This window comes from Cygnus olor, chromosome 5, assembly GCF_009769625.2.
Source record: "Cygnus olor isolate bCygOlo1 chromosome 5, bCygOlo1.pri.v2, whole genome shotgun sequence".
NCBI classification, from domain to species: Eukaryota; Metazoa; Chordata; class Aves; order Anseriformes; family Anatidae; genus Cygnus; species Cygnus olor.
In genome coordinates this window covers 65,854,311-65,867,398 of record NC_049173.1, presented here as the reverse complement: position 1 = coordinate 65,867,398, position 13,088 = coordinate 65,854,311, and the positions used below count along the sequence as shown (strand labels likewise).

The following is a 13,088-nucleotide window of genomic DNA, read 5'->3' as shown; positions in this document are numbered from 1 at the left end:
AGGGAAGACAGTCACAGGTCTAGCTGAGTTATTATTTTTCATTATAAAAATAATTTTGTAAAATGGCAGAATAAATAGCGGAAAGCTCCACTGTCTAGCTCCAGAGATAAAAGTATGAAGTTGTTTATTTTTCTGGCTCCTAGCTATCAGTATCAAAACCAGATTTTATTTTTTTAATGTATTCCATTTCATGGAATAAATTAACCAACACAGCTTAATGCAATAATATTCTGCCAGAGATTCTCTTCTTCCACAACCAGGTTGCACTGTAACATACTTAAAAGAGCATTCTGCACACTCGCTGCCTCTACCACCTCTCCTCCAGGTCTACTCATTTTGTGAGCTGTGCTGCTTCCTGACCTACAAAACCACAAATGTTTCTGAAGCCACGACGTGTATGGTATCAATGAACTGAGTAATCTCAAGTCAGTCTTGGGGTGAGGAGTTATCTTTGAGCCAAATCAGATTCCCCCATTCAGTATGCTTGCTATGCACCAAAAGCAGAGAGATGTTTCCGGCCATGGGTTTTCAGTTTTTGTCCCATCCTAGTACCTGAGCACAGCCCTGGTGATACCGCCCCGAACAGCGGGATTTCCCACACTGGTGCTTCAAAGATTCCCAGAAGTCCTTTGGCAGACTCGAATTCTGGGGGGAATATAAGGGACACAGCTGGAAAACTTGCATGGTGGCTACAGCCACATACAGCTGCTAAATTCTGCTCTGAGCTGGTAAGGTGATAACCTCTACCAGGAACAGGAATGCTGAACATCAGTTCCTACTTCATTCATTGTTTGGAATCTCTTACATGCCTCAGATTGCTTTTGATGGATTTTATGTCCAGAGACAACTTCCTAAAAGATTCCAACTTGCAGTACAATTAAACAGAAGAAGCTGATGAAGCTGTTTTACATGTTGAGCATGTCAACTAAATCAAGACTTCTGCTTGAGCAACGTGACTTTACCCATGTGAATCAGAGCAGGCCGAGCGCTGGTAGATCACAACAGCCAACTGTTGTAAAGGTCTCCTCTGCTTTTTTCTCATCTTGTGACGCTGGATGAAGACAACAGTGTTAGAGCAAGATGAATAAAGAGCTACTTCAAGTAGGGAAGTAAAGCAGGCATTTGCCATAGAAGCGTCTCAGAGTAAAGTCAGATAAATTAGGATGGGAATTACTTCATTCGATAAATAATGCCAAATTAAGTAATTAAGAACCCTTTATTGATAGTGAGGATATCTATAACAGAATGAAGTAGATTTTTAGATGTTGTAACAGTGAAATACTCATCTTTCTTCAGACTGTTCTATGGCCAGACAAGCTGACCAAGCTGCACATCCCAGATGGGAAAAATAAATAAATAAATGTACAAAAGCCCCAGGATTTCCACCCCAGATGAAACTGAAAACTCCAGCATAAACTCAGACCAGTGTGAATTCATCTCTCCTACTTCTCTCTTCCTATTAAAAACAGGAATATTCTGTTGCTGGCCTTATAGTTCTAAAATACAAGTAACTTCCAGAATTTGGACCCAAACTACCAGGCAAGCATTATACAACAGTGCCTACTGAACAGATTATTCTTTAAATGCCTATCAGAAGAGCAGTTCCAGCAAGTCGAATGTTTCTATGTGAGAAGTACCTCTACAAAATCACTGAACTCACTTGACAAGTTTCTATAAACAAACTGCAATATTCAGTGGCTAGTTTGGTCATTGCTTCAAAATAATGTTTTCAAATAAGAGAAACAGAAGAAATTTTTAAAAATAGTAGAAACAACACTATTTGTAATAAAAGTCTTCCAATCTAACGTGCTACTCCTACACACACATACTTCTCCTCATACATGATTTTTCACTAAAAGTGGCACTGTGAGAATGAAGTGTTGTAGTACAATTCATTTAAAATTTCCTAATTTTGCGTATCACTAGAAATTACATACTGTTCAAAAACTATTAATTGAAATAAAAGTTCTGCAACTGCAAATTTTTTACAGCATCTAACATCATAGAACTTTACTTAGTTTTTAAAATTTAAAGTGATGAAGACTGTTCAAAACTTACAAAGCCATAAGAAGCTGTGTGTAGATTAAAACTACAGTATAACATACATTACTCCAGGTTAGCAGTTTCCCTACTGCTCCAAGGCTTTAAAAGAGTATTAAGGAAAAAAAAATACTGTAGATACCAGAGCCTTCTAAGGTCAAACTTAAGTAATTTTCTTAACTGGGGAATTATGAGTATAACACAAAAATGTTCTTAAATATGTTGAGAGTACAGTGTTGATATTGACTTAAAAAAAAAAAAAAGTAAAACCTCGCTGAATTCATTTCATCTATAACAAGCGAATTTGTAAACCCAAATGCAAGGACTACATGAAATGGCTTGGCAACAAAACACATTAGGAAAGGCAACAGAAGAATAGAAAGGCTTCCTGTTTCTCAGTCAATGACTGTAAAACAGCAATATGAAAAAACCAACAATGGCACGTCAAGATCAGAAAATATTCTAACATAAACCTCAAAGACTAGCATCTGTTGGCTTTTTGTTTATTTTTTTGCAATATACTTTGGACCCCCAATTTTACTCTTGGAAGACGGTTAAACCATTCAAGCCTATGAGCAAATTTAATAGGATTTTAAAAGGTTATGCTAAAACTAATATATACCAATAGCCAAACTGCAACATACAGCCTAGATCTCAGGAGGATTTAAAATATATTTCTCAGAGGTCCCTGAATGAAGGGCAAAAATAAAAGTAGAACTTGAGCCAAAGACATTCTGCTTCACTCTCAAGACAACTACAATGCACAGATGCAACCTGAAGAATACACGTTTTATTACTTTTTAATACATATTTTTTTGCTTCAGATTGGAAGAGAAGTCCTGAATTTCCTAAGGCTCCATTAAAAGTCCATACATAAGAAAAACAAATCCATTCATAGCAATCCAAGAACAAACTAGTTCAAGGAAACAATAAAATAATCAGTTCTGAAGACAGAACAAAAATCTTCAAAAGTCATTAAAATCAAAGCATATTAGGAAAAAAAAAAGGGAGAAAATAAACCTATGATGTAACTTTTCACTTCACACTTCATCCTTTACTGTTCTGCAGTACAGCACTATTTAGCAATTTCTACCAAATTCCCTCTGATCTTGTTGTTTTTAAGTTAGACAAACTTGAAAAGGCAAAGCCACCTAGATGGAAGTTTCCAAGCCAAAGAATGCTTCAGATCAAGAATAATACTGATTTCCGAATTCTCTGATAGCTTTATTTCATTCTCCCTCAAAACCTATGCCAACCCTAAATGGGTAAAATTATCTGCAGAGTTTTCTGGGTACTCTTGAACTGGGACCATGTGCAGTCTTTAAAATACATGGATTCCATGAACGTATTTTCAGCTGGCATGAAAATTAGGGCAAACAGCTGCAACTGCATAAGCATATATGACTTACTATAAAATGCCTTCCTATTAAAGTGATTTGAGAGACATGATGGCAATACACACCGCTTAGGAACCGCCAAGCATATCCTCCCCGGTGTTACAGCAACTGCTCACAGGGAGATATATTTCCATCACAGCCACACCAAGTAAGGACCATTAAGGATTTAGCAATGTTTGTTAATTCCTTTACACAAGGTGCCACTAAATCGCCTTGGATCTGTGGAAAATAGAAGCCTACTAACATTTGTAACAGAATACTGTCAAAACAAACATGAAAACTACAGCCGTCTTCCTCAACTGCTTCCATTCGTATGAATGGGCTGCTTTTTCGTAGAGAATATCAGCATCTCCCACCACACGAAATGTGGCATGTTATTTCACCACTCCAAATCCTGCCAGTGATACTTCTTGCTCTATAAATAGCCCACTGGCACCATTCCTGCAGAAGACCAACCTACAAAACCACAGCATGGCTTCAGCTTAGGGTCACAAGTTGTTCTGACACCAGCAGCCGACCGAGAAGCGTGTCTGACATCAGAGGCATTGAATAACTGCTTCTCAAATGGCAGGAGGCTGAAAAGGTTACAAATTCTGCATGCCTTGGCTAAGAAATATCTTTTTGCAGCTGCAAGGGAGAAAAGATAATCTGAACACAGAGAAGAAAGGTAAATCCTTGCAGGCACAGAAGGGGTAGGGAACATGGACAGTCCTTCACTGTGCACACACAGACGACATTATCAGCCAGTTCTTGAATTGAATTAAATTACACAAACATTACAGGAATTATAGTAACAGCTAAAGTAAGTTAGAAACAATACTGAATGCAACAGAAACCATTGATCTTCTTTGGGACAAAGACTGGAATGTCAGACTATTTTTTTATTTAATAAATATTCTAGACTATCAAAGCCAGAAGATGCTGTTTTGATCTGCGTTCTTCTGCAGAATGCATTAGAAAAGAAATTACATTTCTCAACATCTGGTGAAGGATCAGGTTTCCAAGGAGATGAAGTCTAGGCTTTGGATAAGTAGCCTTACTGAAGTTTTCCAATGAATTGAGGTAAAAAACGCAGGTGCAATGTGCACTTCATGCTAGTGAGCTATCTGCCTTGACATCCACCTCATTCAATAGGAAATTCACTTAAACGTACACCACAGGTTATTTGACAATATTCAAAGTGATTAGCTACAAGTAAGAACAATTTGATAATCATGACTGGGATATAACTCAATACACTAAATCTTTAAAGCAAAAACATTTTCATTTTGTTAAGTGCGCCATGTCGTGCTTTGTTTCACCCAAGTGTCTTGGGTCTCACCTAATTAACACTATAGGAATACGCAAAAGCCATATACAGATTTTTGGGTTTGTTTTGTTGGTGTTTAAACCACCCAGATGACCACCTTACATTTGATCTGACTAAACATGGAACACATTTACAATTACAATGCAGGACAACCACCAATACACGTGCGTGTGCATAACCACAAGAAGCAGAGTATAGTTCTCCTCTGTTTTTTCAGTCCACTGTCTAAAACCTACTGCAAGACCGAGCCTCAAAGCTTCTTCAGCGCTTTTGAAATAGCCGCAAAATACCTTCTTTGCTTCTTCAAGCACGTCCAAAACACAGACCCTAACATCTACAGTATGATCAGAGGTTTCAACAACTAACTGTAAAAGTCATTGCAGAGTTCACTTGTTGTCATCTCAGTTATTACATTTATCTAACCCAATTACTTTGGTCCCAAGTTTTGTAAGTATGACAACAGTCAAAGTGAAAGTTTCAAACCACATTTGAGATATTAAAAAGAGAAATCTTGAGTATTCTTTGCATTCTGTAGACTTACTGAGAACAAGGAAGCTACGCAAGCTTAAAAATATGTATTTATTCTGGGCTTCTCTTTGCAATCATTTACATATGCCTTTACACATTTTCTGTTGAAGAAAATTAACTTTTCAGAGAACTTTAAACTTTCTAATACTTAGAGATATAGCTAGCTGCTTTTTACTGCTTTTCTGTCCTCTTTCCGAAGTACACTATGGGCAAACTGATGATAAAAGTGAAAAAGTGTACACATTACAGAACTAGTAGAAAAAAAGGCACTATGGGATCCATCAAATTCACCTTGCTTGACCTAACAACTACGTATTCTTTCAGGTTTTCCTGTACCTCCTGTCAAAGCATTAGCGCACAGACAACTGGCTCTGTGTTGAAAACAAAAGATTGAAGTTGAGCATGAATACAGTGCTTTTGTGTTCATCTAAATCAATTAACCTGCATGTTTCTATGTATTTCTAGTGTGCTTGAGAGCAATTGGCTTTTTAAAAATGTTCTTATTCATCTGCAGCACGCAGGTGGCAGCTATCACATTAGGTCCCAGCTTTGTCATCATTGTCTTGGATAGTGTTAAGGAACTGTGTGTAACTAAGCACTGCCAACGAAATCCAATGAATGTTCATTTGTTCCTATTCCCTGTTTCCCCAAAGAATCTTTGAGAGCAGGTATTTGGAGGAAAAAAAACATCTCCAGTAAGGTCCCCCTACAAACACTACCTTCCTGATACATATACCCTTAGCAAGGGTCCCCAAGCACAGCAAGTTTCCTGGAAGCTGATGATGGTAATGACTTGGCACAGGGACTACCTTCAGCTCTGGCTTTGCAGAATCCCAGCTACAGCTCAGGTAGTTTACAGACACTCCTGCACCATCCTAAGGGGCCTTGTAGGGAAGCTCAAACCAAAGCAGCTATCCCCAGTTTCCTATGGTACTTCTGTCTCGCCTAGGCAGTCTTCGGATGTACTCCTCCTTTTAAAGGCCTTGAGTCTACACAGCACCGTCCAGCACAACGGTCATGTGGACGGGCAATGGAAATGCGCAGCATAAGAAAATATGGGATGAAACAGCGTGTTAATCTCTAACCACAGTATTTTGTTGCTATTTTACAGTCTGTTTTCATACGTAGACATAAAATCATGAATGGTTATGAGAAGTACAAACCCACAAAGCCTAGAAGTAGTAAAGGTTTTCCCCTCAATACGTAAATACGGTTTAAAATATTTGGACGAGAGGTCTACAGTTGCTAACAGCTCAAATAACTGTTTACATCTGCATATTCCTAGAACACACAAAATGTGCATTCTTTTGGGGGCAGAGTTTAACTTCAGCCTTCTGCAAGACCACATACTGAGACATTTAGCCAGTACTAACAGTTAAACAAATAAACAGCCTTCCTTTTCCCCCTACAAACCTAGCTGCAGCCTGTGTATTATCAGTTGCTCCCACTTAAGAAGTCCTTTGGACAAAAGAGGACTGAACAGTCCAGGGCAGGTCCTTTATCTAACCCACTGAAAAGAAATTAAAATGACATTTCATTCTGAACGTTCAAAGGCCAAGGTTTTGAAGAAATTTCTACTTAGACTCAATTTTATAAAGAGATTAAAAATCATTTTAAAAGATGATCGTTATCTGCAGCTGACCCTTTCTACCTCCGATACCATGCAAACGCTTAAAAATCACTGTGAGCCTATTTGCTTCAGAAGCAAGCACACACACACACTTGTTTCCTCGCTGTTATTTTTGAGTACTAAATCTTTCCAGAACTGTCACAATCGAGGCACTGGAGTAGCAGAAACTTCGACCATTAAGAAGGCAAATGGATTCTCCAGGAAATTAACAAAGAAACGAACCAGACCAAAAAACACAAGCCCGCAAAATCCTGATCCTGGGAAGCCACCGTCACGTTCCCTCCGCCCACCGGGGATGCCCCGGCCGCAGCTCTGCCCCCGCGGCCGGGAGCCGCCAGCGGCCACGCCTCGCTCCCACCCCGCCAGCCCAGGCCCCGGCCCCGGCCCCGGCCCCGGGCCCGGTCCGGTCCGGTCCGACCCGTCCGAGCCGCAGCCCCCCGCCTCCAGCCGCCCCCCGGTCGGCCGGGGGCGGGGCGGGGCGGGGGCAGCGGGCGGCTGCCGGGCCGGCCTCCGCTCGCCCTCCGGGGGGCGCCGTCTCCTGGGCCGGGGCCCTCCCTCCCGCCGCCCCCCGCCCGCCCGCCGGGGCTCACCGCCGGCACCGCGCCCCGCCCGGGCCGGGGGTGCAGCCGTCGGTCGGCGAGGCGCTCGGCGCAGCAGCCCCGTCCGTGACCTACTTTCTGCCTGGCTCGCCACCCAGCGGCGCACCACTAACCTACTTTCCAGCCAATGGCACCCTCCGCCAGCCCCGCACCGGACGCGGCCACCCGCCAACGGGCGAGCGGCTCCCCGGCGGCCCCGTCCAATCGGCTAACAGCCGGGCCCTCCCGGAGCGCCAGCCAATCGGCGAGGCGTCTATGCGCTTTGGTCCCGCCCCCCCGGGCGGAGGCGCGAGGGCCCGGATGTGGCGGCGCGGCGGTTGGTGCTGTTGGCCGCGGGTGCCCGGCGGGGCGGCGGGAGCGGCTCGTGCTCGTTCCCAGCTCCGCCATTTTCTCCCCTCCCCTCCCTTGCCGTCCTACCGGGCCGCCGCAGTGCTGTGAGCGGCAGGCTGACAAGGTCAGTGTACAGGTCGGCGAAGCACCGAGCGCCTTCGGGCATCCTGAATTCAGAGAGTATGCAGCAGCGCTGGCACGCGCAGGGGTGTGTTGCAGGAACATAACCACAGCGTGGTTGGTTTCAAACGCCAGCATGTGTGTGGTTGTACCATCGCTACATCTCGTTATCGGTGCCACATTGTGATTGACGTTTCCTGTCCTGTGCTGCCACGCCACAGGTGTTTGTCGTACATCTGTAAAGAAAACACCGCTGAAAAAGCTCGGGCTGTACTACTACCAACATCACAGTGCAGCAGGGGTTGTTCCATCCCACTATCACGGAATGTGCACACATCCCGTGACAGGATTAAGATTTGGTTTCCACTTAATTGGGACTAAACACAGGCACCAAGGAGCCCCTGCTGGACGCGGACCTCCTGCCCCCATCAGAATAGCCTTGCTCAGTGAACAGCCCTTCAGCAGGACAGTGTAAATGAAATATGTTAGCCAAATGAAAATGTATACCATGAAAGAAAAAGAAGAAAATGCATCTTGTTTTAGCAACCATTTTGCTGTTTTGCTTTGCTTTAGTGCACAGAAGTTATGGAGGTGGAGAAATCTCCTTGACTACTTCTTTCTCATAAGTAGTTTCCATTGTTGTTTCTACCCACCTGCAGAAATAATCTTCAGTATTCATTCAGTCACATAGCGGCTGCTTTAATGAGCCCAGTCACTGTTGTAGGGAACGATGCCAAGAGTAATGATCTTTAGTTATTTCTGTAGGAAAGCAACTTAGCAGGCCATATGCCATATTTCCCAGTAAATGATTGTTTTGAATTGTTTTTATACTGTAGTTTCTATTCATGAGATATTGAAGGAAGTAAGAGCATCTGGTTAATCAAATTCTGGTTTTCAGCATATGATGATCTATACCAATCCTGTTCCGCTACTTTCTTTAAAATTTTATTTTCAAGTTCAGTGCAGGGAATTTATCTCTGTAGGTCAATAAGGCATTTTATAGAGAGCTGTTATACCTTTAACATTTTAAGGGTGCAGAGTTTATCACTGAAGAGCTAAGAAATCACAATTTGAAGCTTAATGAGATCTGAGTTCCATTACTATCACCAGGAAAGAGTTTGCATCACCCTTATACCATGTGTTTATAAACACAAAAAGCAGATAGAAGGGGTAAAACCTGAGCACAGGTAGGATATTTTTTACTTACATGGTAATTCTTGAAGAGGCACTTGAAACTGAGATGATACTGCAAACTGTGGAACCTGCTAGAAAGACCAGCTCTGTCGTGTGCATGGTGCACAGGTGCTTCCGTTTCAATAGCAGAAGCATTTCCTCATCCAGTCAACTCTGACCTAATTTTCAGAATTTGTTCTGTTTTTAGAGAAGGTAGTAAATTACTCTTTGATCAGAAATGTAGCTGCCTCCTTAGCTATATAAGCGTGAATGGTTACACCATACTTACACATCAAGAATTTGGATTCATATCTGGCTTCATTTTATGATGTAGAAACAGGAGGAGCATCTGTTATGTGGTGATTGTACTGAAAATTGTGATTATTAATAGGAACAACTAGACTGTGTTCCAACCTATTGCTTTTCTGTACTCCATTCATGGTTGAATAGTACAGTAGCCACTTTCCTACGCTTAGATTTATGACGTTGTATCAAGAAGAGTAGGGGGTATGTTCTTCATCAAATACAGCCTACCTAAGGTATAACGAGGCTATGTATCAGGGGGTTCACTTTAGAATCTGCAATTTTTCATTAATTTTGTTCTAGATATCCAGTTACATGCTCAAAAAGTAGTCTGCTTTGGCAGTAACCTGCCAAATTATTTCTTTGATGTAGTTATCTTTTCTCTGAAGCATGGTTTGTGACCCCAGTTAGAGATACAGGGAGACACATCTCTGAGTCTTTGGAGCATGGGTGCTTGTAATGTAGCTTGTTGATATTATTTTTTTATTGTTTATTTTTTAATGTCTTCCAAAATATGTCCAAGATAAGCTGTGTGTGTTAGCAACAAACGGTGGATCCAGCTGCTGTACATTTTAAACACCTGCTTTTTGCTTATAGATTTTCTGATATGCAATATTAACTTCCCTGTTTTACCCTTCCATCAAATCTCTTCCTCAATTTGACTCTTGGAAATTTACTGTGACATACAAGTTATAATCTTACCTGCAGTAGGAGTATCTATAGCTCATAGAAAGTTTGCATGACTTAGTGACTTGAATACCTGAACTTCTTGTTCCGTCTATATGTTACAAAACCCAGAAAGACTTATATTTATCACCGTGTTTCACAAAGCTCGTGACGTGCTTCAACCCACTTATAAGCTTGGTGCTGTTTGCAGACTGATGAAAAAAAAAAAAGTTGCAGTGCTGTTCTATTTATTATAGTCTGTCACAGTTCATGTGTGGCTGGCTCAAACATACGTAAAACAAAAGCTTTGTCTCAATGTGCTATTGCTTACTCATTCCTTTCATGGTTCTTCAAATTCTTGAGAAATTACAACACATGAGCCAGGCAAATATTATTTTTTTCTGCTTTTGTTTGTGGAAACACTTGCCAATTTAAAGAGTGCATACTTACTCCTACCACAATATTTCCACATTTGAGCATTAAAAATCATAAAATTGAATATAATGCAATAAATGTTGACGTTTCCATGTGTCTGCATCCTTTTGTACTTTTAAAAACAATTATTCATCCTTACAACCTTTGTAATCATTTCAGAAGGTAGAAACTTATTTCAGGAAAAAAAAAGTTCTGATACAATCCATAGATTTCAGCCCCAGGGTCTCTAAGAACACCAATTGATATTCTGAGACTTAATAGGAACTCACAAGAGTTGGCAATCCAATATTTGGCAGCATAACAGGAACAGGAAGAAGGATCTAATGAGGAAAACTTGGTTAAGGCCAGAGTGTTAAGAAATTCTGAATACTTCTCTGCACTACTTGTTCAGTCTTTACGGATGGCTCAGGAAGAAGAATTTGTGTCTTTATCTGGATTCAAACTTAATGGAGGTCAAAACACTTTAAGAGCTTTTACTTCATTAAAAATATACAGAATTTAATTAGTATTTCAGAGGATGGAAATGTCAGAACTGAAGGAGAGAGAGCAAATTTTAAATATGTTTAAAACATTTTAGTGAATTAAATATTCTAAATTAAAGATTTTAAAGGCTATAGGAAGACAGCCTTTTCAAATAACATTTTTTTTCCATCAAGGGCTTTTCTTCCTACATTTTCTGTCCTTTTTTTTTTTTCTGAAATGTTACCCAAATATTTACTAAAGTTTTATTTACCATTTTTGTTGATAAATAAAATAATCATTCTTGTAGTAATTTTAATTCAATACCATATTACTTTCTCTCCTTTACACATCATGCAAAAATCTAGAGGTAGCTTGTGTAAGATTCTTACAAAAAAAAAATCTAGCAGCAGTGATTTTGTTGATATAGAATTAAACCAAAGACACTCTTGAAATTTCTGGCAGCATTTCATCATGATTTATTGAATACATTAAGACCCAGGATAGCATTTTACTGTCTTTTCCCTTGGCAGCTGCATCTTTGAATAAAACTAATCTGTTTCTTTCATACTCTCAAGGAAAGCTATAACTTTTATGGCTTTTTTTTTTTCTTCATACTTCTTGCATCCTTACAAGAGTGGTGTCAGCTTCACTTGAACAGTGGTATGAGAAAGATAATCTTTCTCTTGGAATACTGGTAAAAATGTTAGGCATTAGTTGCTGCATTTCAGACAGTAGCAGCACTCCACTGTGGTAAACCTTAATTTATACTTGGAATAAAGTTTTGTTCAAGAATAGCAGATTCATCAAATCTGTAAGCTAAATTTCACAGAGTAGAGACAGTAAGGCAGTACATATACAGCTTTGACTTGAAATGAGGATAAGAATCAATGAGAAAAAAAGCAACAAGAAGTCTTCCTGCTGATGAACTGATCATAGGAAACTTGAATGAACCTTGACTTGATCATTTTAATGGGATCGAGAATGGGATAGCTGGAATTGTAAATGTCATTAAAATATTTGAATTCTTCCTTTTTTTTTTTTTTTTAAACTAATTAAGAGTCACAGACTGTATTAGTTAGATGTATATAATAACCCCCCTTTTACAGATTGGGTAAACAGACCTGGGCATTAATTGAGTTGGCCAGGGTTACACCCACATATTAAGTCAGATGCAAAGCCACAATTATAAGTGGAGTGCCTCATTGACAGCCTTCTAAAGAGTTTGGTAGTCCACTCAGCAAATCTGCTTATTTTCTCATATCGCTTACACAAAAGGTTTTAGCTATTTTCCAGATACAAGGAAAACTTCATGCTTGCAACACCTATTCTAAAAAGAAGCAGTGAAATACTTAAAGGCTAGGGGCTTGGTTCTATTTTCACTTAGTGCTCAGAAAGCCAATAAAAGCAGATCACTTAACAATCCATGGTTTTATTAGAGGATGGTGTAATTTGACTCCATTCCTTTAGGATTTTCATATTGACAGGTTGTAATGTGACAGTGAGAGAGTGATTCTTGGCCTTTGATCTTGTAAATATACTGGACTTTATTCTGACATTCTTAATTCTTAAGTCAGAACTCGCCGTGGATTTCACAGGTTCCATTAGGCACTTGGAGTAAGGCCTCTGAGGTTAAGCATGTCACAGGTTGTTACTTCCCCTCAACATTACACGTGTCTGTATTCCTGACAGTGTTTTAAGGTAACGTGCTTTCAGAGTAGTGATTAGCTATAGCCTAGGAACTGTCTTTTAAAGCAAAAAACAATGCAGCTTTTACGTTCACAGTGAGCTTTGATTCCTCCATTGTCTACAGATTATGTTAATTAAGTAGTCTATTAATATTACATTGCTACATAATAATGTTAGAGAAACAACCTTTTTGTTGCCACAGAAGATATGCTATTTTAAAACCAGAACAAAGCACTTTCTGAGGCTTACTGGTATTTCAGCCGTAGGTGTGCCTGGTGTGCCGTAAATTGGAAAGCTGGGAGGACTCCATCTTGTTATTAGTTTATGCAGAAAGACAGGAAGTACTTAGGGAAGGTTTCCCTCTTGTTCTGAGATCCAGGAGTTACTAAGCCAAACACATGAATCACAAA

The 13,088-nt window shown here is 40.2% G+C and overlaps 1 protein-coding gene and 1 long non-coding RNA gene across 10 annotated transcripts in view; one reads left to right on the top strand and one right to left on the bottom strand.

Moving 5' to 3' along the window:
* The window catches only part of ARNTL (aryl hydrocarbon receptor nuclear translocator like), a 49,600-nt gene extending 41,399 nt beyond the window's left edge, over window positions 1-8,201 (bottom strand). Inside the window, exon 1 of one of the 7 annotated variants that reach the window (XM_040559364.1) lies at window positions 7,921-8,201. The gene's annotated coding sequence lies outside the window, so the exon portion shown is untranslated. Of the gene's footprint in view, window positions 1-7,494; window positions 7,714-7,920 lie in introns of those variants that run through there. The other 6 variants (XM_040559367.1, XM_040559370.1, XM_040559365.1 and 3 more) reach the window with 6 other exon arrangements.
* The window catches only part of LOC121071229, a 151,498-nt gene continuing 146,323 nt past the window's right edge, over window positions 7,914-13,088 (top strand). For 2 of the 3 annotated variants that reach the window (XR_005820447.1, XR_005820448.1), the window contains exon 1: window positions 7,914-7,957. This is a non-coding gene — a long non-coding RNA (uncharacterized LOC121071229). The remainder of the gene's footprint in view (window positions 7,958-13,088) is intronic. The other variant, XR_005820450.1, reaches the window with a different exon arrangement.